This window comes from Cebus imitator, unplaced genomic scaffold (assembly GCF_001604975.1).
Source record: "Cebus imitator isolate Cc_AM_T3 unplaced genomic scaffold, Cebus_imitator-1.0 Scaffold81, whole genome shotgun sequence".
In the NCBI taxonomy this organism is placed as follows: Eukaryota; Metazoa; Chordata; class Mammalia; order Primates; family Cebidae; genus Cebus; species Cebus imitator.
Genome location: NW_016107396.1, coordinates 6,653,468 through 6,676,489, shown reverse-complemented (window position 1 = coordinate 6,676,489; position 23,022 = coordinate 6,653,468). Strand labels below are relative to the sequence as shown.

General features: G+C 40.3%; 1 protein-coding gene across 5 annotated transcripts in view; it reads left to right on the top strand.

Annotated features, from left to right (window-relative positions):
• The first annotated feature begins 605 nt into the window (after window positions 1-605).
• The window catches only part of NCOA7 (nuclear receptor coactivator 7), a 157,590-nt gene continuing 135,173 nt past the window's right edge, over window positions 606-23,022 (top strand). For 2 of the 5 annotated variants that reach the window (XM_017533335.2, XM_017533340.2), the window contains exon 1: window positions 606-729. The gene's annotated coding sequence lies outside the window, so the exon portion shown is untranslated. Of the gene's footprint in view, window positions 859-12,116; window positions 12,136-23,022 lie in introns of those variants that run through there. The other 3 variants (XM_017533339.2, XM_017533337.2, XM_017533336.2) reach the window with 3 other exon arrangements.

The window sequence follows — 23,022 nt, the reverse complement described above, 5'->3', positions numbered from 1 at the left end:
AGGGGGGATGCGGCCAGGGGTGAGGTAAGAGGACCCTTCTAGGTGCTGCTGACAGGCCGCGGTTCGCCGGTGCAGCAAAGCGCCGGAGCTCGGGAGGCGCCACAAAGGGCCGAGGCCTGCGGAGGCCGCGCGCGCAGCTCTCCGTGGCGGAGCCGCAGGGCTCGCGGCAGCACAGCCTGCAGCAGCCGCTGGTAGCCGGGGTGCCCAGCTACCCAGCCTCCCAGCTCGGAGGTCGCGGGGGGGCGGGGAGGATGCCGGAACTGCAGCCCGAATCTCGGAGCCCGGACGCCAAGCTCCCTGGCCCACACAACCCCGGAGCGGCGCAGCGCGCCGCGGGCCGGGCGGAGCTAGAGGCGGGCGTCTGCACGGCGTCGCGCCGCCCGCCGCTCCCCGCCTTCGGCCGGGCCCGGGAGCCCTTGGCGGCCGCTGCCCTGACGGTGGGCGCAGCTGCGGGGGTGGCGAGGCGTCGCGCGTGGGGAGAGGCCTAAGACATCCGACGGCGGCGGCTGCGCCCACCCGATTGGGACTCCAGGCCCCCGAGCGCGCGCCTCGCCGCTCCCGCCTCCTCCCCTGGCTCCTCCTCGGCGTACGGTCCTCCCCCGACCCCTCCTTCCACCCGCCGAGAGGATGCGCTCCCCGGCGCCCAGCAGCGGAGGCCACCGCTCCCAGAAATGCACGCGCCCGAGCCGCATTTCCCGGACCTCAGGAGCCGGCGCCCCCGCCCTGTAGGTAGGTGGTGAGGCGGGGCCCAGCCCTCGCCGTCGCCCGCTGCTGATGCTGCTGCCCCGGAGAGGCCGCGAGCAGGGGCCAGGACTGGCCAAACTTGCCTCCCGCTGGGGCTTGGTGGAGCGCTTGGAGGTGTGCTAATGGCGCTGGGCGCAGCCCCCTGTGAACCTGAAAACCTCTGCGTGAGCTTGGGAGGCCGAGCGGGGGCGAAGGAGAGCTTGACCCTTCCCCGCCCACTCCCTGGGGGCCTGCGGGGGTGCGCGCCGGCGCGGGGGTGGGGAGGACAGGTTGGCGTGGGGCTTATTTGGGGAGAAGACCGTTGGATTTTTAGCAGCTCAGGTGGAAATGTGTCACTGTGTTTTTCCGGCTGGATTAGCAGATGCGTTCTTCCCGTCTTTCTAGCCAAACCATGTAGAACGGCAAAGGGTTATATTAGCGGCATGTAGAAGTCGCTGTGGATTTTTGTGTGTGTTTCAGAGCTAGCTGGTTGGTATGTAAAATCGGTGGTGTAAACCCTTACCGTCAACACGTTAGAGCCAGTTTAGAAAAGGTCCTTCTAGAAGTCAGATTATTCGGGAGATCGATGAAGCTGGGATATTGTTGCACTGCTTATTTAAGAGCCTCCTGCTTACGTGAAGGGATGTGTTTTAAGAGTGGCAACTTTGATACAGGTGTCGGGAGTTGAGATTCTGCGGGAAGGATGTACGGGATCAGCCAGCAGAGGCAGCCTTGTGCTCAGCCTAACTTCCTACTCGGTGATATGCTCTGTATTTCTTAGAAACTGGTTAGGTATGAATGCTTGCTTTTTTTTCCCCTTTAGGTGTAAAGTTCATACATCAGAGCTTTTGGCAAGATTCTCTCTTCCCAGGCTGTCATTTTTTATTTTATATTCAGCAATAAGGTTTAAAGTTTTGAAAAATGCATCACTGTAAGCTCCAATTTTATAGTCACTCTAGGTATAGAGATTTGGAGAAGTGACTCAGTATAATCTCGAAGAGAACAGAATCTTGCCTCTGCTTTTTTTTTTTTTTTTTAATCCCGTAATCTTCATCTTACGCTTAATAAGTGCTCATTTGTTATTTGTTGAATGAATGAACTGTTTCAAGCTTTCATATAAAAACCACAATTTAGAATCACTATGTATTTGTTCTCTGGATGGTGATATTTAATTAGATTTCAAAAATTGTTTCTTTGTATAAATAGGCAAACTCAGTTATTTTAACATTTATATTTGAATTCTGACATTTTTAGGACCATATGCTATCTTTCTGTAATGTGTCATTAAGGTTATGAGGTAATTCTCCCCAACGCTTAAGTTCATTTCATGTCTAAGCTTGCAAAATTTCCAGTCTCATTGGTAATCATGCCTACTTCAACTATGGTCTCAAACACAATGTAAAAAGTAAAAGTCGTGTTTTAAAGAAAATTCTAAGCTATCCCAGAGGAAACAATGATTAGGTTAAAAAGTGATGTATTAACTTGTTTTAGAGTTGAGGTTTTCCGGTTTGATCTAATTATAATGTCTTTTATTACAGGCAAAAGTAGAAATAAAACATTTAGAAGGGTCTGTGATTCTTAAATGATTCAAAATATATGATATAGGTACAAAATTTAAACTGTTTTTTTCCTCAGTATGTAAACATAGCAGTTTCCAAATTTGACAGCCAGGGGATTATGAAATGACGGTTTGGAAGATACAGTGTTTTTCTGCTTTAAAATGTTATATTATTTTGAAAAAAAATCAAGGTTAACTGCATCACACTTTATTTGCTTTATTTTTGCACTATGATATTTTCTGTTTTGATTTTTTTTCTCCATCACATACATTTCATGAGTCAATGTGAACTTCTTTTCGATCTCTGCTTAACAATATTATCTGGGAGAGCTCCCAGATTTTCTTTCTGCTATTTTAATGCATCTTTACCATCTTCACTTCATATTACCCAAATGACTTATTTTTACGCAATATGGTAGGCCATACTTTATTACTATTGCTTCTCCAACCTACTTATGTTGCTGGATAAGGAAATAGCATTTTTCCTATAAAAGGTAATAAGACTGCAGGAACCAACAGTGGGAGAGAACTTATGAAAAAAATTAATTTGTTATGATTTATTAAAACAAAGCCAAAATTCCCTCCTGCAATAAAGATAATTACATTTTATACTTCTTAAATTTGTAACCCAGGGTATTCAGCAATTAATTTACCTGGCTCTTCCCTGAGCACTTTAAGCTTTTCAAAAAAGCCTTCCCCTTTGGTTACAGTAAGCTCTCTTTACCTCGTTACTTGAAAGCACTTACCTGTTCATTTTACAAGTAGAAGTTGAGCCTTTAACTGCTCAATTTAACTGCTATTACTTTAGGCCTTGGAATCACAGTCAAATAAGAGCTCTAATCTCAGAATTGAAGAGGTATTTTTCTCTTGTATGTGTCAGGCATCCAAATGCGCAGTGCCTTTGGGATTGGATGATTCACTTTTGGGTCCTACCTCCTGATCCCCCAGCACTCCGCCTCCTCAAGCACCACCAGAATTCAATCCAAGACCTGGATATCCTCTATCTTCCTAAAGGCTGTATTTTAGAATCCTCTATTCCTTTCTTGCTAAATGCCATTTATGATTGTATTTTAAATCCCAGGCCATAATTTTTTGTTTCTTTCAATTCAACAGGATCTACTCAATTCACATGTGCTAGAATCAAAATTGTTGGCTGCAGGAAATAATATATAGAAGTAAATTTGTATGACCTTGAATTTCAGACATAGGGAGTACATGAAGAGTAATTGCTGTGTACTGGTCTCCCCTCAACAGTGATACAAAATGCATTTGTTTCTGCACATGCCAGAGAATATGAATTTTCTGTTGCTAAATTTGATCAGAAGCTCAATTGACAGAAATGATGTTTATGGGGGCTTGGCTGAACAAAGGCCATGATGTCAACCTATTCCCTTCTAATACTAGCTGTTAGACCAGGAGCCTAGAAAACCGTCAGAAGCTGTACTTTGGTACCTTGTTTTGCATCCTTAACACCCCCCAGTATGCTCACACTGAAGGATTTTATTAATATAGCCAGAGGAAACTTGCTGTTATGTTACCTTCCAAATGTGTTTATGATCATGGTTCATTCTGTGGTTCCTGTTTGAAGACTCTTGCAAGAAATTCCATTTAACTTTAAATGCCAACGAAAAGCTTTACTTGCCCTGAACAATTTGTATGTCTGTGTGTGTGTGTGTGTGTGTGTGTGTGTGTGTGTGTGTGTGTGGTGTCTTCATCATGCAAATGAGAATCAAATCATTGATTATATTTCCCTTTCTAGGTTGGCAACTAGGAAATGAACAGTCAATTTGCAACTCAATTTTAATAATCATATAAAAATTTATAACCTAATATCAATATTCTATCATTCCCTTTGGTTTCGACCTTCTGTTCTGTCTTGTTTTTCTTGATTCTGATGTTTATCTAATTATGTTTTTGCATTTAATTGAATTATATTCAAGATGACTCATATCCTTTGTGGAACAAGGCAGATTATAAAACATAAAACCAAATAAATGAAAACATTGCACAATTGATCTCTGGACACAGTATGTTTTTGATGAACAAGTTTAATTGGTTACATTAAATGTTTTGAACAAAAATTGCAAATTTAGTACATTTGAGCTTTGATAGCCAAATGGAAAACAATGTTACATAGTTTTACAAAACTTTTTTTTTAAATTCTTACATTTATATTCACTCATTACTAATCTGAAGTTAATAAAGCTATTCAGTTTAAGTCAATTATATTTGGAGTACCTTAAATGTCATATAGGTTGAAGAGGAGTTTCAATAGAATAAAGTCATTTTTAGCCAAAGATCTAGCCTAACTTAGCATAACATTCACCAGAGTGAATCAACAATCTGACCTTCACATTAGTGATTCATGTGATTTATCCTTGTTTTAATAAATCATGGTCTTCTCTGAGCCTCATTTATTTACCATGAAATTTAAAAGAGCTCCCTGAGTTAATTCTTAATACTGATGTTTTGACAACTAATTGTTAAGTTGGTTGAATTTACCCAGGTAACTCATTATTTACATCTACATGGTAAGTTAAGCTTGTTACATTTATCACTATGGTAAGCAGAAAGATTGGCCTTTCTCAAGAGTCAGTCATTGGTACAGTCTGGTAGCCATTGCCATATAAATCATCTGAATTCAAAAGTGCAACTTAAAACATAAGGGGGGTTTGGTGGACTTGGGCAAGTTTGTACATAGAGGCATCTCATTCCAATAACCTTCATGTCTTTTTTTAAAAATTATTTTTAGAATAGGTAGTATCTTCATGGTTCAAAAGGTATGAATGGCTCTAGAGTGAAAAGACTCCTTCTCATCCTCATTCCCAGTCACCCATTTCACTAATCTGCAGGTAACCAGTGTTAGTTGAGAATCTTCTAGTGACATTTTATGCATATATAAGCAAATATGAGCATGGAAGCTGCTCATTTTCTCTCCTAACCTGTCTCTGGTTCACTCTATTCCATTCCCACTGCCTCTGTTTGGCTCCTTAGATGCCATGGACTGTTGTCTGCATTCTGCCTTGCTCTGCTTTTCAGCCCTCCACATTCTAGCCAGCTGTCCTTCCAAACTCCCCCCTTTAGGCCCTCTAAAAGATTTCCATCATACACGGGAAGGAATCTGCACATCTTACCCTGGTCTCTTGGACCCTGAGAGATTCACCCCTGTCCCTGTCCCTCCTTGTCATGCGTTTCACCCACAGTTATTCTTAGCTAAGTCCCCTTGACCCATTTCATAGACCCATTAAAAAACCTGATGGAAAGTTCAAGTTGTCATCATGCGCTATAGACACCATTAGCCTACAGGTCCTTGTTTGTGGACCCCCAAGTGAAAAATTTGTATTTTAGTAATACAAAACAAATTGCCACTTTCTGCACATGGATAGAGTATGACTTTTCTTCTCTACGCTGTTCCCTCTGCATGGAACATGCTGTTCAATTTTCATGTGCAAGCCACACTAATTTCTGGTGTCACCTCTAGGGGCCTTTCTTAGTTGAGATTCTATAAACTCATGGAGCCTACCTCATGTAATTTAGTGTCCCAAGTAGGCTTCCATACTAGGAATAATTTTCCATACTAGGAACAATTTTCTGTATTAGCTATATTATAGCTGATAGCTGTATTTTGCTACTAGCAAAATTGATGTTCCAGTAAAAATGAACTATGATTTTAGATAGCATGTAAGATTGGTAAAACAAAACAACAAAAAAATCAATGTTGAAGCTGTTAATCATTCTTCTTCTCTCCCGACCCATCCCCCACCTCAGTATAAATCAGTTGTCCCTCAGTATCTTCAGGGGATTGGTTCCAGGGGGTGGGTTCCAAAATCTAAGGATGCCCAGGTTCCTGATATCAAATGATACAGTATTTGCATATAATTTATGCACATCCTCCTGTATATTTAAACTCATCTTTAGATGACTTATAATACCCAAAGGCAATGTGAATACTAAGTAGATAGTTGTTATACTGCTCTGTTTAGGGAGTAATGACAAGGAAAAAAAAAGTCTGCACATGTTCAGTACACAACCATCCAACCATTCATTTTTTTCTTTTTCTTTTTTTTTGAAACAGAGTCCCTCTCTCCCAGACTGGAGTGCAGTGATGCAGTCTTGGCTCACTACAACCTTCGCTTCCAGGTTCAAGCGATTCTCCTGCATCAGCCTCCTGAGTAGCTGGGATTACAGGCATGCACCACCATGCCAAGCTAATTTTTGTATTTTTAGTAGAGATGGGATTTCACCATGTTGGCCTGGTTGGTCTCGATCTCCTGATCTCAAGTGATCTGATTGGTTGGTTGATTCCATGGATATAGAATCCATGGATGTGGAGGGCCAACTGTACATGTCCAAACCAATTTTTTTTAGCAGCCCTTGCTTGCTTTACTAATTCTCTCTCAAACATTGTCTTAACACTCATTAAAAATAGCTCTGGTATTTATTATGACACTCATCTGGGAGAGTGTCTTTTACGCCTCCTACTCTGGTTTTCTTCTGTAGTTGGTACGTAAAGGGCGAAAGCCTCCACATAGGGTGTCACTGAAGTTTGGGGATCAGACAGGCAAAAAGGGTACTCTTAAGATGTTGAAAGGATTGAACATTGACTCTGATAAATGACATGAGCCATCTGGAGAGAGTGATCCAATCTAAGAAGTGACTCCTAAATATGTGAATGAAATATTTTTATTTCCAACCCAAGTAAACAGAGGATATCTTAAGTGCTTGGTTTTTACTGCAAAGTGCCTGGTATGAGGTAATTTGCTTTTGATGACTGATTAACAGAGGATTTAGAGAGCAAGAGTTTAATAGTGTTTGTTCAGCACCATTCATGTGGGATTTCTGACCAGTGGGTTATTCTTATCACTAACCAGGTATGCCTTGTAGAATAGAAATAATTTGTGAGATAAATCCATAGGCCTGAGATCCCTTAAGATCTTTCATTTTTCTTCTGTGACTCTGGCCTCGCTATGCAAACATTGAATTTATTGACTTGTTTCCCCAGGCATGCTGCTATCATGAAGTAAGAGTGCTCTGAGTAGCAGTGATAAATATTCTAGCCATTGGATAAGTGTCACCCCTGCAGTATGGGATAAATCTCAATTTCAGGCTATTCATCGGTCTGTTGGGAAGGTCTGCTCAGTTCTGTGGTTGCAGGTGTCTACAGCTGAGCCCTCACCCCTCATTTCTAGTGATTTCCTCCAGGGTACTACCTGTCTATAGGGTCCCGCTGAAACAACTGGTTAGCAATACTCTTTGATATTTTGAATCACTGAGACTTCCAAAATAATTTCTATTTTCCATATCTTAACTCTTTGAAAACCTTTATAACAAGGAATAGGAATAGAATATTCACAAAACAGGAACTTAAGACGGCCAAGACATGAAAATAATATAGACTTCATCACATCAAAGAAATGTAGATTATTAGATTTTAAAAGTCAGTTACAATGCTGGCAAGAGTGAGGTTGTGTTGTAGCTCATGAAAGGTAGGATGCTGTACCTTAAATGGAGACTCCCTTTACATTTGTGATTCTCTTCTGAGTATATCCTAAGGAAAGAGTCAGACATGAAGCTACAGTTCGGTGATGAGCCCATGATCTGTGAGAGGCTACTGATATAGTAGAAAGGTTAAAACAGGAAAGCCAGAGCCAGTTATCTGGCTTGGAATCCTGTTCCACCAGTTACCACCTATGTGCAGTTAGCAAGTTAATTTCTCCACACTTTGATTTTTCTCATCTGTCACAGGAAGATAATAATAGTATCTACCTCCTACATTGTACAGAGAATTAGGTAAATTAATTTATGTAAAGTACTTGGAACCCTGCCTAACACAGAGTAAGCAACTATATAAGTATTAGTTGTTATCAAGGGTGTTATTGTAAGAATTTGAGAAAAATCCAACAGTAGAGTCATTTTTTTAAGTAATGGTAAATGTATATGATAAGATACTTAGCCATTAAAATAATGATTTTGAACAATATTTAATGACATGGGCGATGTTTATAATAACTGAGTTAAATATAAACAGCATATGCAAAAAATTCTAATTTCATTTTAAGATGCATTTGCATAGAAAAGGAAAGTGACAAACTTACTTTTTTCTCCCTGATGGGATCATAGGAGATTTATATTTTCCTTTTTCACATCCATATGTATTACAATGATAATTACTGAACATTATTGCAATTAATGTATCATACAATTCTTATAATTTTGACTTTTTGAAAGCAAATGCATATTCATTTTGATATATTTTACTTTCTCTTCCTCCTTTTAAAGCTACTAATATTTCACTTCCTCAAAATCTTCACCCACACATCATCTGCTTGGTATTTTCTTGCATTTGCTCTCTTACTTTATGTATAGATCAGCCCCAAGTTTGTTTCTTCAAGAATAAGTAGACCAAGTAAAATGACTTAAGAGTGGTGGCTTTCTCCTGGAAGTTTAATCCGAAGCATGCAGCTCAGGTGATGATGGCACTGTGTCCTCTCTACATTTCCTGCACTCAGCCTTCTCGCCCAGTCTTCCCCTGTGTGAACTTGGCACTTCACTGGGGTCAGAATCCTCAGTAATCCCACACATACAGGAAACTAATTCCTGCCCTCCAGCCTTTGCTGTCCTTCCTAGCTGGAATTTCCCTCCACATTTCTTCCTTTAAAATCAGCCTTCCGCACCAGGTTTATATTTATTTCCATGAATGCTTTCCAACCCATCTATTGTATGCTGAGTTCAGTTCTTTTGGCACTTAAGCATTTGTACCACAAATGAACTAAATATTGGCTTAGGTTATTGCTTAGCTGTTCTTTTCTTTTTTCTTTTAAGACAGAGTCTTGCTCTGTCACCCAGGATGGAATGCAGTGGCACAATCTCAGCTCACTGCAACCTTTGCCTCCCAGGTTCAAGCAATTCTCCTGCCTCAACCTTCAGAGTAGCTGGGACTACAGGCATGTGCCACCCTGCCCAGCTAATTTCTTTTGTATTTTTAGTAGAGACAGGGTTTTACCATGTTGGTCAGGCTGGTCTTGAACTCTTGACCTCAAATGATCTGCCCTCCTCAGCCTCCCAAAGTTCTGGGATTACAGGTGTGAACCATCGCGCCTAGCCCGTTCTTACAGGAAGCTTTTAGAAGTTGGGTTTTATATTATTCAGTGACCTTTTACTTTCTGGCACAGCATTATCCACGTGCACGCAGAACACAGGAAAACGGTGTTGTTGTGTTGATGACAGTCTTAGAGATAATTTGTGAGTTGTCTGTTTTATCATCCCCTTTGCTCATCCTTCTATTTTCCTTGTTTTCAAGATCAGAATGTTATATCATTTGGGTTCTCAGTCTTATAGATTTTTGCCTGAAGGCCTGATAATAGATTTTCATTTGTAACATCTAAAAGTGGGTTAAATTGCAGAGAACACCACAGTTAGCAAATGCATTTATAATAGGGGGCTAATAGTATAATATACAGATTAATCCTAGTTGCAAAGACAATCCTATAAACTTTAAAATATTGTTTATTTGATCTAGACAATTTTATGAATCTGTCAGAAAATTATTAAATTTATAAATGTGTTAGAATTGTATAGATCTTGCATTCCTGGGAAGGACCAAATCCCAGGAAATGTTGTCACATATCTGCTCTCATAGTCTAGACGGGTGGTTTCTAAAGTGAAGTTCATGCACCACATGAAGGTATAGAAAGAAATTGTTAGAATGTCTATATTATCTTTTCATGACTTCTATTTTAGTTATGTCCTTTTTAATTATTAGTACAGAAGACATGTTTTTATAAGTAAAAATAATTAGAGTTTCATGCTCAGATACTTTTACTGATGTAAAATAAAAGGTGGAGACCACTAATCTAAATAAAAGGCAAGATGTCACCATTTCATAACCATCATTTAGCCATTACAAGTCAAAAATCAACTTATTAAACATAAATTCTATGTCCAGCCTAAACTAAGAGTTGTGATGTGTGGTGTGCATAACTCTGCATGGATAGACAGCATAAGACACATTCCTTGCCTTTAGAAAGTTTACAGTCTGATTGGAAGGAATTTGGGCATAAGGAACAATAATTAGAAAATGACACAAGGGACCAGTTGCAGTGGCTCACGCCTGTACTCTCAGCACTTTGGGAAGCCAAAGCAAGTAGATCACTTGAGGTCAAGAGTTCAAGACCAGCCTGGCCAACATGCTGAAACCCTCTCTCTACTAAAAATAAAAAAATTAGACAGGTGTGGGGGCACGCACTTATAATCCCAGCTACTGGGAGGTTGAGAGAGTGAGGTAGGAGAATCGCTTGAACCAGGGAGGCAGAGGCTGCAGTGAGCTGAGATAGCACCACTGCACTCGCTTGGGTGACAGAGCGAGATGCCATCTCAAAAAAGAAATAAAATGACACAAGGTAGCATAAATGTGCACTGAGAAACTTAGCAGTATGAGTTTGTCAGTCTAAAATTGCTATAGAAGGTGTGACAGGAGTGTCATGATAGACGGTGATGCTGTATCCTCAGAATATTTCAAAACCTCTTGTAGGATAAAATAATTCTTTGATAATTAAGTCAGTTCTTAGTGCACCTATCCAGATAAGCTGTGCTTGCTTAAATTGTCTCCTGGGCCCAGATGTTACCTGGATGAACAGTAAGCTCACCAAGTTAGCATTTGAGCCCAGGAGACAGTTGGTAAACAATGTTTACCAATTTTCTTAATGGCATGCCTACATTTCCTTTAAATTGTAAGAGAATGTGACAGAATGGATATGTTGGGAAAGTAATAAAGTTTTTGGAGCAGTATTCTACTGGAACAGTGATAATGTATAAAGGTAATTTAAAATCAGCATATTAGCTTCTTAGGACTGCCATGACGAAGTACCAGAAGCTGGGTGGCCTTAAAAATTTATTTTCTCACTTTCTGGAAGCTAGATGTTCAAAATCAAGGTGTCAGCAGGGCCATGTTCCCCCTGAAACCTGTAGAAAAATCCTTTCTTGCCTCTTCCTAACTTGTGGTGGTTTGCTGGACCTTGGAGTTCCTTAGCTTGCAGCTGTATAGCTCCAAGTGTGGCTTGTGTCTACATGGCATTCTCCCTGTGTATCTCTGTCACTATGTGGCCATCTTCTTATAAATGATTCCAGTCATATTGGATTAGGGTACCACACACTCCAGTATGATTTCATCTTAGCTAACTGTATCTGCAGTGACCCTCTTTCCAAATAAGATCACACTCTGGAGTACTGAGGATTATAACTTCAACATATTTTTTTTGCAATGCTATAATTCAACCCATAACAGTAAGTAATATCAACTTATATAAATATATATAAATATACTAAGACAATGCACAATATCTTGTCCCTTCTCAGCTAAAACCCCATAGCCATGCAAATTGGTTGTGAGTAAATGTCAACTGGAAGAAAAGGAAGCCTCCTCTACTGTTTGTGTCAATTGTGGGCTTTGTTATCTCAGGCCCAATTTGCCTCTGGGCTATGGTATCTCAGGCCATGGTAGAGTTATTCATATAAATAATAACATGTACTATGTGGTTTTGATCTTCCTGGTAAAACTCCACTAAGTGATTTGTGGATCAGGATGGTTCTAAGGGTGTATTGGTTTTTTTGTTTTGATAATGTCATGTAATTGTCTCCAAACCACAGTGGCTTATATCCACAAATATGTATTTATTTCACTTTTATGGATTTGCAGGTTGACTGTGGTTTAGCTGCTCCTGGTTGGGTTCTGCAGGCTGGCCTTGGCAAAGGCTAAGTCAGATGCCAAAGCTGAGGTACAGGTTTGGTTCTGTTCCACATGTCTTCATCCTGGGACCCAAGCTGAAGAGGGAAAAGCAGCTACCTGTAGCATACAGGTAGGGAAACTAGCATACTGGGAGCGGAAACTTGCCAGGTCTCTTAGTGCTTCAAGTCAATATAAGTATGACTTTTCATCCTCACAGTCTATTGGACAAAACAAGTGACATGAACAAGCAGATGGGTTGTATATTCTGTGTACTAGTGCAAAGCATCACAGAAGTGCACAGCAAAGGGTGTGGATGTATAATTATCTTACAGCAAGGGAAGGAGTGCGTAATTAGAAATAACAATCCATTCTACAAAAAGAGCCATTATTGTTTTGAATTCTACAAGTTTTATAACAAGCAACTCAATAAACCTTAAGAAAAAAAAGAATGTAAACCATAAACTTGATTTCTTAACCCAGTCTGCTAGAAATTTATAGTTGAATATTGTACAAGTAATTTTTTTTTTCCAAGAAGAGGTCCTTGTATTTCTCTGTGCAAAGTTACTTTCACATTGGGCCTATTCCCTGAGCCTTGGGCACTTTTTGTTGTGTCTTGTTTCCAAACCCATGTTTGTGTATTTCCCACATTCCATATTTTGCTAACCACAATATTATGTGCCTCTCTCCATTGTTACTCAAGACATCTGAGGCAGAATCTGATGGAATTGCTGTTGTCTTGAGTGTGCTCTGATAGAGAACCTTTTCATGGGGAAAACACCGTTTCTGGTTTACAGATTTGATTGTTGATTGTGCGGCACTTTTGAAATCTAACTCTGAATTGTGGTTTTGGGAGATGTCCCACTTTTAATGCTTTCCCTACCAGGACTGGCCCGTGTGACCCAGCTGTTTTCTTACTTCCCATTAGCACTTCCTCTGTGTGTCGTACTTTTCAGTTGGCATAACTTTTTCATGCCCCTGTTTTCTGATTATTTGGTGTAAATCTTATCTCCCTTTTCAAAAATTGAAGTTTCTTTAGAGTACATTGGGTCCTTTTTATAGTTACAGGCTTTAGATAAATAGTACAGTTGTAGGCATAAAACGGGTTTTAAGTGCTTACTGAATTGAAGAAAATTGCTCATAAATATATTTACGAGGCACTATTTAGGAGTAAGCATAAGTTGTTTATTGCCACTCATACTCTCCATGTAGATATACTGAAAGCACATTAAAAAGAATGATAATTCAGTTTTTATTTTGCATTTTTATAGATATGAATGTATTATATTTTAAAAATGCATTCGATTGCAGATCTCATCCACAGAAAGCAAAGAAGTACATGGCCTTTTCTTTAGTGAAATGGCAGTTTAACTGCTAGATTGTCTCTCATTGATAAAGTCTCAAAAGACACTCAAATTTAATTCTTGGAAAGTAGTATCAGCTACCCATATACTGTATATTTTTTAGAAAGGCATTCCATTTATCTTTTAACATCTTTCATCTATCAAATTTTGTTGGGTTTGTCAGTTAACTCTTAATTCAGATCCACCAAATAGCCCCCACCAAATAATAATAAGTAGTAATAGTGGTAGTGGTAACTACTGCTCACATTTTTTTTTCCCCTCCTGAAATTGAAGGCATTAGGGCACAGTGTAAGAGCAGGACACATGCATTGGTGATGGCATTTGCTGTGTGTACAGGGCACTGGCACAGTGATTCACATTGGCACATATTCTCTGCAAGGATTTGGGGAACAAGATTGAGTTCTGTACCAGCAGGGAAACTCCAGAAGAGTTTGCAGCTTATTTCCTTTGGACCGAAGCTAGAATATGTCTGCAAAAACAATCAAACGGGCCAGAGACTGTGATTTTAGGAATGAATCTGTCTGGTAGTATTAAAATGAATTCCAGGAGTAATTCAAAGCAAACTTTTCTTTGAATGTCTCCTGTTTATTGATGCTATTTGGAGCCTAATATCTTTAGATTTGTCTTAGAGATGATCTGAAGTGAACTTCTATGGGTGAGGCAGGAGTCGTATTTTTCCCATCTTTTGTGACAGGTAATCAGAAGCATGTCATAGGTACCCAGTAGCGATTGATGGTGAGAAAGAGGATGTCTCTTATGACTAGCAGATGAGATCAACAGATAGATTGTTCTGTTTTCATTACCTCCAGTAACTTTCTGTATGGCAATGCAAATTTGGCCCTTCTAATCTTTGTGTGCAGGTAGAAAACTTCAAAACTGACTTCTTATACTTTGTAAGTATTAATGAGAGAATGCATTCAAGATATTAAAAATGTTTGGTAGAGATGGAGCCTTGCTCTGTTGCCTGGGCTGGAGTGCAGTGGCACGATCTTGGCTTACTGCATCCTCTGCCTCCCGGGTTCAAGCGATTCTCCCGCCTCAACCTCTGGAGTAGCTGAGATAACAGGCGTGTGCCATCACACCTGGCTAATTTTTGTATTTTTAGTAGAGATGGGGTTTCACCATATTAGCCAGGCTGGTCTCAAACTCCTGACCTCAGGTGATCCACCCGACTCGGCTCCCAAAGTGCTGGGATTACAGGCATGAGCCACCGTGTCCGGTCCGCGCTCTTGTTCTTTTTAACTATGGTTAAATCCAGGAAGAACCAGGCATCGATGTGAAAATTACGTGTAGTAACAGCCCACCCTTACAGGCCATTATTAGTGGTTGCTTCTTTGGGGTCAGACAGAGCTGATCTTTCTGGCTGTAACTCTTAGGGCTATTTGACCTCGAATACATTCTTTAATTGTTCTAAAGTTCAGACTCTATCTGAAAAGAATTGGGATTAACTTCCTCATGCAGTCATAAAGATTAAACCAAATTGTGTGTGTACTGTGTGTATAACAGTATTGAACAAAAAAATCGGTGCATATGGTTAATGTTCAATAAATATTTCACTGTTTCCTGTCATGTTTGTATTCACTAGATCTGCCTGGCTTGTTAGTTTACTATTTGGGGCGGATTTGAATGTAGTTCTTTAGGTGGTATTGAAAATGGTATTTCATGAACACTTGGATATTTGGATATATAGAAATCTCAATGGATAGAATTTTGTTTTATGGGACACCAGACTCTAATGAATCCTTTTTTCCATATCGAGTCTCTGTAACAGCACTTTTGCAGATAAAGAAACTGAAGGTTAGAGAAATTAGGTAGCTTAGCCAAGGCTACATACCTTGTAGGTGATGGAGTCTGGATTTTAACCAGGCCTATCTTGATTTAAAGGTACCCTTTGGACAGGCAGGATGGCTCACGCTTGTAATCCCAGCACTTTGGGAGGCCGAGGTGGGCAGATCACCTGAGGTCAGGAGTTCGAGACCAGCCTGGCCCACACGGTGGAACCGCATCTTTACTAAAAATACAACAATTAGCTGGGCATAGTGGCAGGTGCCTGTAATCACAGCTACTTGGGAGGCTGAGGCAGGAGAATCACTTGAACCCAGGAGACAGAGGTTGCAGTGAGCTGAGACCACGCCACTGCACTCCAGTCTGGGTGACAAAGTGAGACTCCATCTCAAAAAATTTTAAAAAAGAAAAGAAAAAGGTACCCTTCTGCCTTAATAGCATGGGGTAAGTGTTATTCAGATGAAGCACAGAGCATATGGAAAACGGAAAACTTCTCAGGTACGCAAAGTTTATAAAATCTCAGTTTTAAAGGAATTTTTGCAATTAAAAACATTTAATTTGAAAACTAATTTAAAATACTAGTGTACCTATGGGGCTTGATTTTCCTCTAAATAGTGTTTCTCATTGGTTTTGGTGCTCTTTCCTGGGGCATTTTGGTTGGCATGGTTATGGGAAGGGCGCTACTGGCATTTAGTTTGGGACAAACAGAGGTGCCATATGCCCTGCAATGAGTGAGACAGCCCAAGAAAATGAAGAATTGACCCTTATACTTGTGAATTTCATATCTTCTTCTGTAGGAGCAGTATGAGTCTATATTATGTCTTCTAATGAACTGGTGTCTGAAAATTTACATATTGAAATACCCTTGATCAATTACTTTCCTTTGGGGCATCATGATGATTTTATAAAATTAAGTTTGTAAGTAGGTTACATGAGCTATGAATTTCATCTCAATATTATGAAGGGTGTATAATAAAATGCTTACATATTTATTTAAATGAGGTGTTGAATTTGATAAGGCTGAGAACTGTGCCTCTATAGTAGTTGCATGAAGCTCTTGCTTAGTATGTGCTCTGTCACTCTTGAAGATAAGAAAGCCATTCCATCTGCAGGCAGTTGTTTGCATCTGTCTCTCAGACAGTTCCTCCTTATACTGACCACAGACCTCTCTCCCTCCATATCTAATGTCTAATTCTAGGTATGCACCTTGAAGATCTGTCTATCAAGTCTAGATTTTCTATTGGATAAAGATCCTTCAGATGTTTGAAAACAGCTGTCATTTGATCCAAGTCTTCTCTTCTGACCAACTCCTTTGACTAATATTCCTAAAATCTATTTTATGCCATTTAACCATCCTGGTTATTCTAATTTCCCTATAATGTGAGATCCTAGCTAAATGCAATAATCCTGATGTAGTCTAATCCTCAAAAAGTGTGTGACAGACTATTATAACCTTTTTGTCCTGGGTTGATAGCACTAGTCGTTTTTTGACGGGAGGGGGGAGGAAAATGCACAGTGGAATTACCCAACTGTAGTTCTGTATATAAATCTTACTGTCATCTAAAACCACAAATCATATTCACTTGTGCTAACACTAAACTGTACCTCTCTCATTTCTTAGTATCTCACCAGTAGAACCTGAGATACATATGGGGTAAATTTCTACCTCAATAATTGACTTCTTTCTATAGATAGCTGAGGGCTTTTTGAATCCTAATGCTGTTATCCAGGATATTATTAAGTACTTAACCCTTCCAAATATCTGATAAGGGAGGCCTCTATATTTTTGTTCAAGTCTGGGAAATGTACTTATGAGGACAGGGCATAAGAAAAAATAGTGCATTAAGCTATTAACGTTCTCCCTCCAGGTTCAGAATGGATTTCAGCTCTCAGAGCAACTAAGGTTGGTCAGTCAACATATACCTTTTGGTACAGTGATTCAATGATTTCCTTTATTCATCTAATCATATAAATATCCACCTACACATCCAACCCACATTTCTCCATCTTATCCCTAGCAGACAAGAGAAATTTATCAAATGCCTCTTAAGTGCAGTTACATGTGTTTTCCTCATTTTCCTGATCCACCAGAAGAATAGCTATATCAGTGGGGAAATTAGGTCAGTGTGAGTTGACTAAGCCAGCATTCCCTGAATGTCCTCTGTCTCACTCCAACCATACCAGATCATTTAGGATTACCCAAACACCACGCATTCCTGCCGGTGGCTTGCACATCCTCATTCTGCCTGATGAACCTGACCTCTTCTGCATTCACTGTCTGGGAAACTCTTGCACCTCCTTCCCAGCCCAGCACTGGCATCACCTGTGACATTGCTGGGACACTCCTTCCTTTTGAGGCAGAGTAAGTTGCTCAATGCTCTGTGATCTGTGGTTCTTTGTGACCACTAGTATCAGAGTACTCACCATATCTCATGTTACCAGTTGATGAGTTGTAGTTGCCCGGTCTTCCTGAGCTTCCTGGCTGATGAATCCTGTCTTCATCTTTGTGTCTGCAGCAGAGTACTTGGTCCCTGCTAGATGTTTCCAAAAGGGATCCACTTGTCCTGCTGAATCATTGGCTTTCTGGGATTATTCTAGATCTCAGGTCTACTGCTCCCTCCTCCAATTTCTTACCAAACTGCCTTAAATGATCATTTCTAAAATTTCCCTGGGAATCTATGTATTGATATGCTTCAGTGTATAGTTTGCATAATTCCCCTTTCTAAATTAAAATGCATTTGCCTGTTTTCAGGTCTCTGGCATTTCCCACATCTTCTACAGTTCCTCACCCTGCCAGTGACTTTTTAGAAATCTCATTTGCATGTTCTTATCTGAGAAAGAACTTATAAAATGATCTATCTAGCCCAGAGATGGGTCTTCATTTAGAGTATGTAGGGGATTTGATGGCATCTCTTGACTCACCTTAGGTAAAAGAGCACTGAAACTCACATTTGTTTAATTTTTCTCAGGTCAAATTTTAGCACCCTAGGCAGAGAATAGTAGAATAGGAGTTGATGAGTTCTCCATTCATTTTGCCCTCCAAAGACGTCATCCCCTTTCCCAAGTGGCAGATCTGGGGCCCATCCTTGATCGTCACCTTGCTTCAGGAATAACTTTTTAGTTCTTTGTTGCCATTCAGTTTTGTTTTTTGTTGTTGTTGCTTTGTTTTTGTAACATGCATTTCTTTATTCGGGTATTGTCACCTGATTGCTCCCCTTTTAAGTTGTTGTTTTGAGACAGAATCTCGCTCTGATGCCCAGACTGGAGTGTAGTGGCATAATTTAGGCTCATTGCAACCTCCACCTCTCGGATTCAGGCGATCCTATGCCTCAGCCACCTGCGTAGCTGGGACTACAAGCATGTGCCACCACACATGGCTACTTTTTGTGTTTTTAGTAGAGATCAAATTTCACTATTTGGCCAGGCTGGTCTCAAACTCCTGACCTCAAGCCATCCACCTGCCTCGGCCTCCCACAGTGCTGGGATTATAGGTGTGAGCCACTGCACCCGGGTACCCTTGTAAGTTTGTGGCACACATTTGTATCTGGTTCTGTGTCCTTCCCAGGTTTCTCTTTTGTTAAAGGGAGTGTTCAAATTTCTGACCTTGTTTAACATTGAAATTTGAATAATTTTGCTTTGTTTAGATGACAGTGTGGCTTTGAGAGACAGAACACCTGTCATATTTTGGTATAAATGTAACTATTTTCTAGGAGGAAATGTCTGCATAGAAAGGCCCATTTTGGTCTGTTCCTTATGTGACCAAACACAGTGTGACCAAGCCTCAATGTGTACGTCTGTCATCATTTCATTTGTGTATTAAGAAACATGTTGTTGAGAAAACAGCTGATGGTCCTTACGGATATACTGCCGTTTTCCTAGTCCTGACTTGTTATATTTGCATATTCAAGCAGCTGCAGTGTTTTGGTTGTGAATCCAAAAAGCCATGCTTTGCTGCGTGTGTTCACAGCTGTGTGACCCATAGCTGAGCGGCTGAGAGGTACTAATTAATTTCCTTAATTCAACAGCACTAGCTGTGGTGAGGCTGTGATTTAAATCCAGTCTGGTATACACTCCAGTGTCTTTCAGTAACCTTTGGAGCCAGAAAACATTTGGAAATGAGCTAGAAAAAGTAGTCCAGAGTCAATAACATCGAATGCCACAGCACAGAATTTGCAAGTTAAGACACATTTACCTAGCCACTGGGACAGGGAGGTCATTGAAGACCTCCAGCTGTGTGACCCACAGCTGTATGAGTCAGTTTGATGTAGTTAAGGGGTCTCTGCTGGTTCTGTTCTTTTAAACGGTGCTGTGTGTACAAATAAGGAACATTTTGCTGATAATACAAAAAATACTTTGTCTTCATCACAGCTCTTTTGAGGTAAGGATTTTGTAGTGCTATTTTTATTTGAATAATAAACTGAATTTAAGTTTAAATTGACTATCCTGATTTAAGATTGCAAAAAACATATGTATATATTTAGATGGAAGATTCATCTTGTGCTCCCTCATGAAGTTCTTTTTGTCTGCAATACACCATAAATGTGGGAGGGAGACTCTTAGAAATCAGCGTTTGGATGAGTCTAGAGTGCATTGATGTGAGGGAAAGTCAACATTAAATGAATGACCACTTATGACCACTTATAATGGAAAATGTAGTTCCCATTAGAGATTGATTTAAGGAGCTCTGGTTCTTCACTGAAGCGTGAAGGCTGAGGTGTGATATTCTGTGCAAATCATTTTTATAGCATTCTCTGCTAAGCTCTTTCTGGTTAATCTGTTGGTGTGTCTAAACCTGTAAGGACTGCATCTGTCTTAAGGAATATAAAAATTTCCAGAAACTTAAAGCAAAGATTATCATATTTTTCATTTGTCTAATAGGATATTGAAAAATAAAAAAGCCTTACTGGTTGTAATCAGACACAGCAGTACCAGATGTCAACTCTTGGATCATTTAGTTTTTTTTCTCTTGTGCATATTTTCATTAATATTTTCCTACTTGAACCAAATATTAGTTTCTGGCTCAGCTTGCAGTATACAAATTTTCCAATTAGATTGCTGTAACTTCATTTCTATTCATGACAGGAAATTCAATAGAGATCATTACTTTTGTGACATGTAGGAGATGAACTTTAAAATAAACCACCTGGCTCAGGGCAGGGCAGAGAACCTAGGATTCTGATCCTTCCTGGAGTCTGAGGGAGGCTGGCATGAGACTCCATCCTCCATCCCTAAGTAATTCTTAATTTGGGAGAAATTTTTGGATTTGTATTGGTCTGCCATACAATTGACCTTATCCCCAGTTCTGGTTTAATTTAACTCCTTGCTTAGCTTTTATATGGATTTTCTGCCTACTTGTGTGCCAGTTATTTAGGGAAGTATAGTCAAAGTGAAACATGGTGATATTTGACTCAAAGGAGTTTATTGTTGGGGCAAGGAGACTAAGTGAAGTGCTGTTGTCACAAAGTATATGATTAAGTGCCTTGCAGTAAGTGATAGGTGACTACGAAGTAGGCTCCTTAGGGGAGAGAAGGGCACATAAGTGGTCAGGAAAGGCTTCGAAGCCGAATTGGGCCGTGTCAGAAGAAGGAGCTTAGCAAGGCTGCCTCATGCCCGAGGTGAGAGTGAGGATAGAAGTGTGGAGTTAGGGAGGAGCCCAGGGGGTTCAAACCACAGCGTGAGGCTGAGCTCATGAGAGTCAAGCACTCAGCTGCCATCTTTCCTTTTTCTTCTTTCTCCTAGCACTCGAATTCTTGAATGAGTACTAACTACCCCAACTCATGGTAGCGTGGCTTCCACTCCCAGCACATCACTAGTGCAGTCCCATTGGAGGTCCTCAATGACCTCCCTGTCCCAGTGGCTAGGTAAATGTGTCTTAACTTGTAAATTCTCTGCTGCAGCATTGGATATTATTGACTCGGGACTACTTTTTTTAGCTCATCTCCAAATGCTTTCTGGCTCCAAAGGCTTTTGAAAGACACTATAGTGTATACCAGACTGGATTTAAATCACAGCCGCACCACAGCTAGTGCTGTTGAATTAAGGAAATTAATTAGTACCTCTCAGCCTCAGTTTAGTGGAAATAAGGATCTCTAACTCATAGTGTGGTTGTAAGGATTAAAGGATAACATAGGGATAATATGAAATAAGTGGCTCTTGGTAGGCGGGCATCAAGATTAGTTCCCTTCCCATAGCTGGTAGCCACTCTGTCTTTGCCTGAGTGTGCCTAGCCCTTTTCACTTTCATCCCTTTGCCCTGGCATTCCCTCTTTCTAGAATGCCCTATCCCTCTTCTTTACCCATTGAAATCCTAACCACTTTGAAAGGTTTATTTTATCACCTCAAGCAGAATTGAACTTTGCATCTTTTGGATTCTTAGCATTATTCGCTGGACAGCAGCAAGTTACTACCCTACGTTTCTTTATCTGCATAGTCATATTTTCCTGATTGGATGAAAAACTCTTTGAGGGCAAAGCCCAAGTCAGGGATATGAAGATAAACTAGTAAGAGCTGAGACTGTGTACTCCCTTGTTTCTGTACAGGGCTGCATGAATAGTTGTCAGGCTTCCAACGTGATCTCATCATGATATTGTTTTTTTCTCCTTTTCTTCCTAACTACAACCATATGCTGATAATTTCTAATTCCTTTACTCTAGCCTTCATTGCCCTTCTGTGTTTTTGATATAATCAAAAGTCTGGTTAATGTCTGCAGCTCCACTATCCCATAGACATCTCAAAGGCAGCATGTCCACAACTGATTTCTTATCTCTTTCTGCTCCCATGTCCTACCTGCAGTTTGCCTTCTTCATGTGTATTGTACCAGATCTTTGGTGTCATAATCCACGCAGCTCCTGAAGCAGAAACTTGGAGGGCATCCTTCATTCCTTCCTTTCCTTGTTATCTACGTTGCATGAGCCACCAAATCTCAACTCCTCTGCCTCCTAAATGTTTCTTGAATCCATCCCTCCTCTTTCTATGTCAACTACTGCTGCTTAGGTTTGGGTGCTCCTCCCTCAACTAATTTGACTGTAATTTCTTTTTAGTGAATCCACTTCACCCTGTCCTTAAATCCTCTCAAGTCCATCCTCTACCTCTGTGGTCTGATTATACTATACTCCCTCATGGAAAACCCTCTAGTGGTGTCCTTTCATATACATCGGGGATGAGAAAATTGGTTTTATCTCGTGTACCAGCTCTGATGGATTTGGTAGTGGCTCTGCAAGTGCTGCTGCTGGGTTCAGCATGAGCACTTGGTGAAGTCTGACAAGGTGCAGTGAAGGGGTGGGCCGCATATAGCCTAGCTAGGATTAAGTCTAAGCTCCTTAGAGTGGCACACAAGGCCTTCCATGACCCAGATCCCGCCCATGTCTCCATCCTCAGCTCACTTTACCCTAGAACAGCACGGAACTATTTTGTCTTCTTGCTTTTGTTCAATCTGAACCTGCTTGCTCGTACCCTTTACCTAGGAATTCCATTCTTAACATCCAACCTTAATGTGTGCACAGGGTGCCTGGGGTGGGCCTTGCATAGGGATAAGTGCTGTTTAATTTTATTAATTGGCAAATAGAAATTATATATGTTATATATTTTTCAACATGATATTTTGAAAATGGCTAAATTGAGCTAATTGTTTTTCCTGAGGTCTCTTTTTTAGCAGTACGTATCACATTGTCTTAAAATCCAAAGCGTCTCTCCTGAAAGACAATATATACTGTTAGAGCAAATATCGTGTCTTTATCTTTGTCCTCTGGTACTTATTCACAGGCCCTTTCATGTAATATGTATTGTGTATTAAATTGTTTATTGAATTGAAATGAATTAGTAATTTTGATTGTGCATATACTTTGCTGTATTTATTTATTTATGTTTACTAGT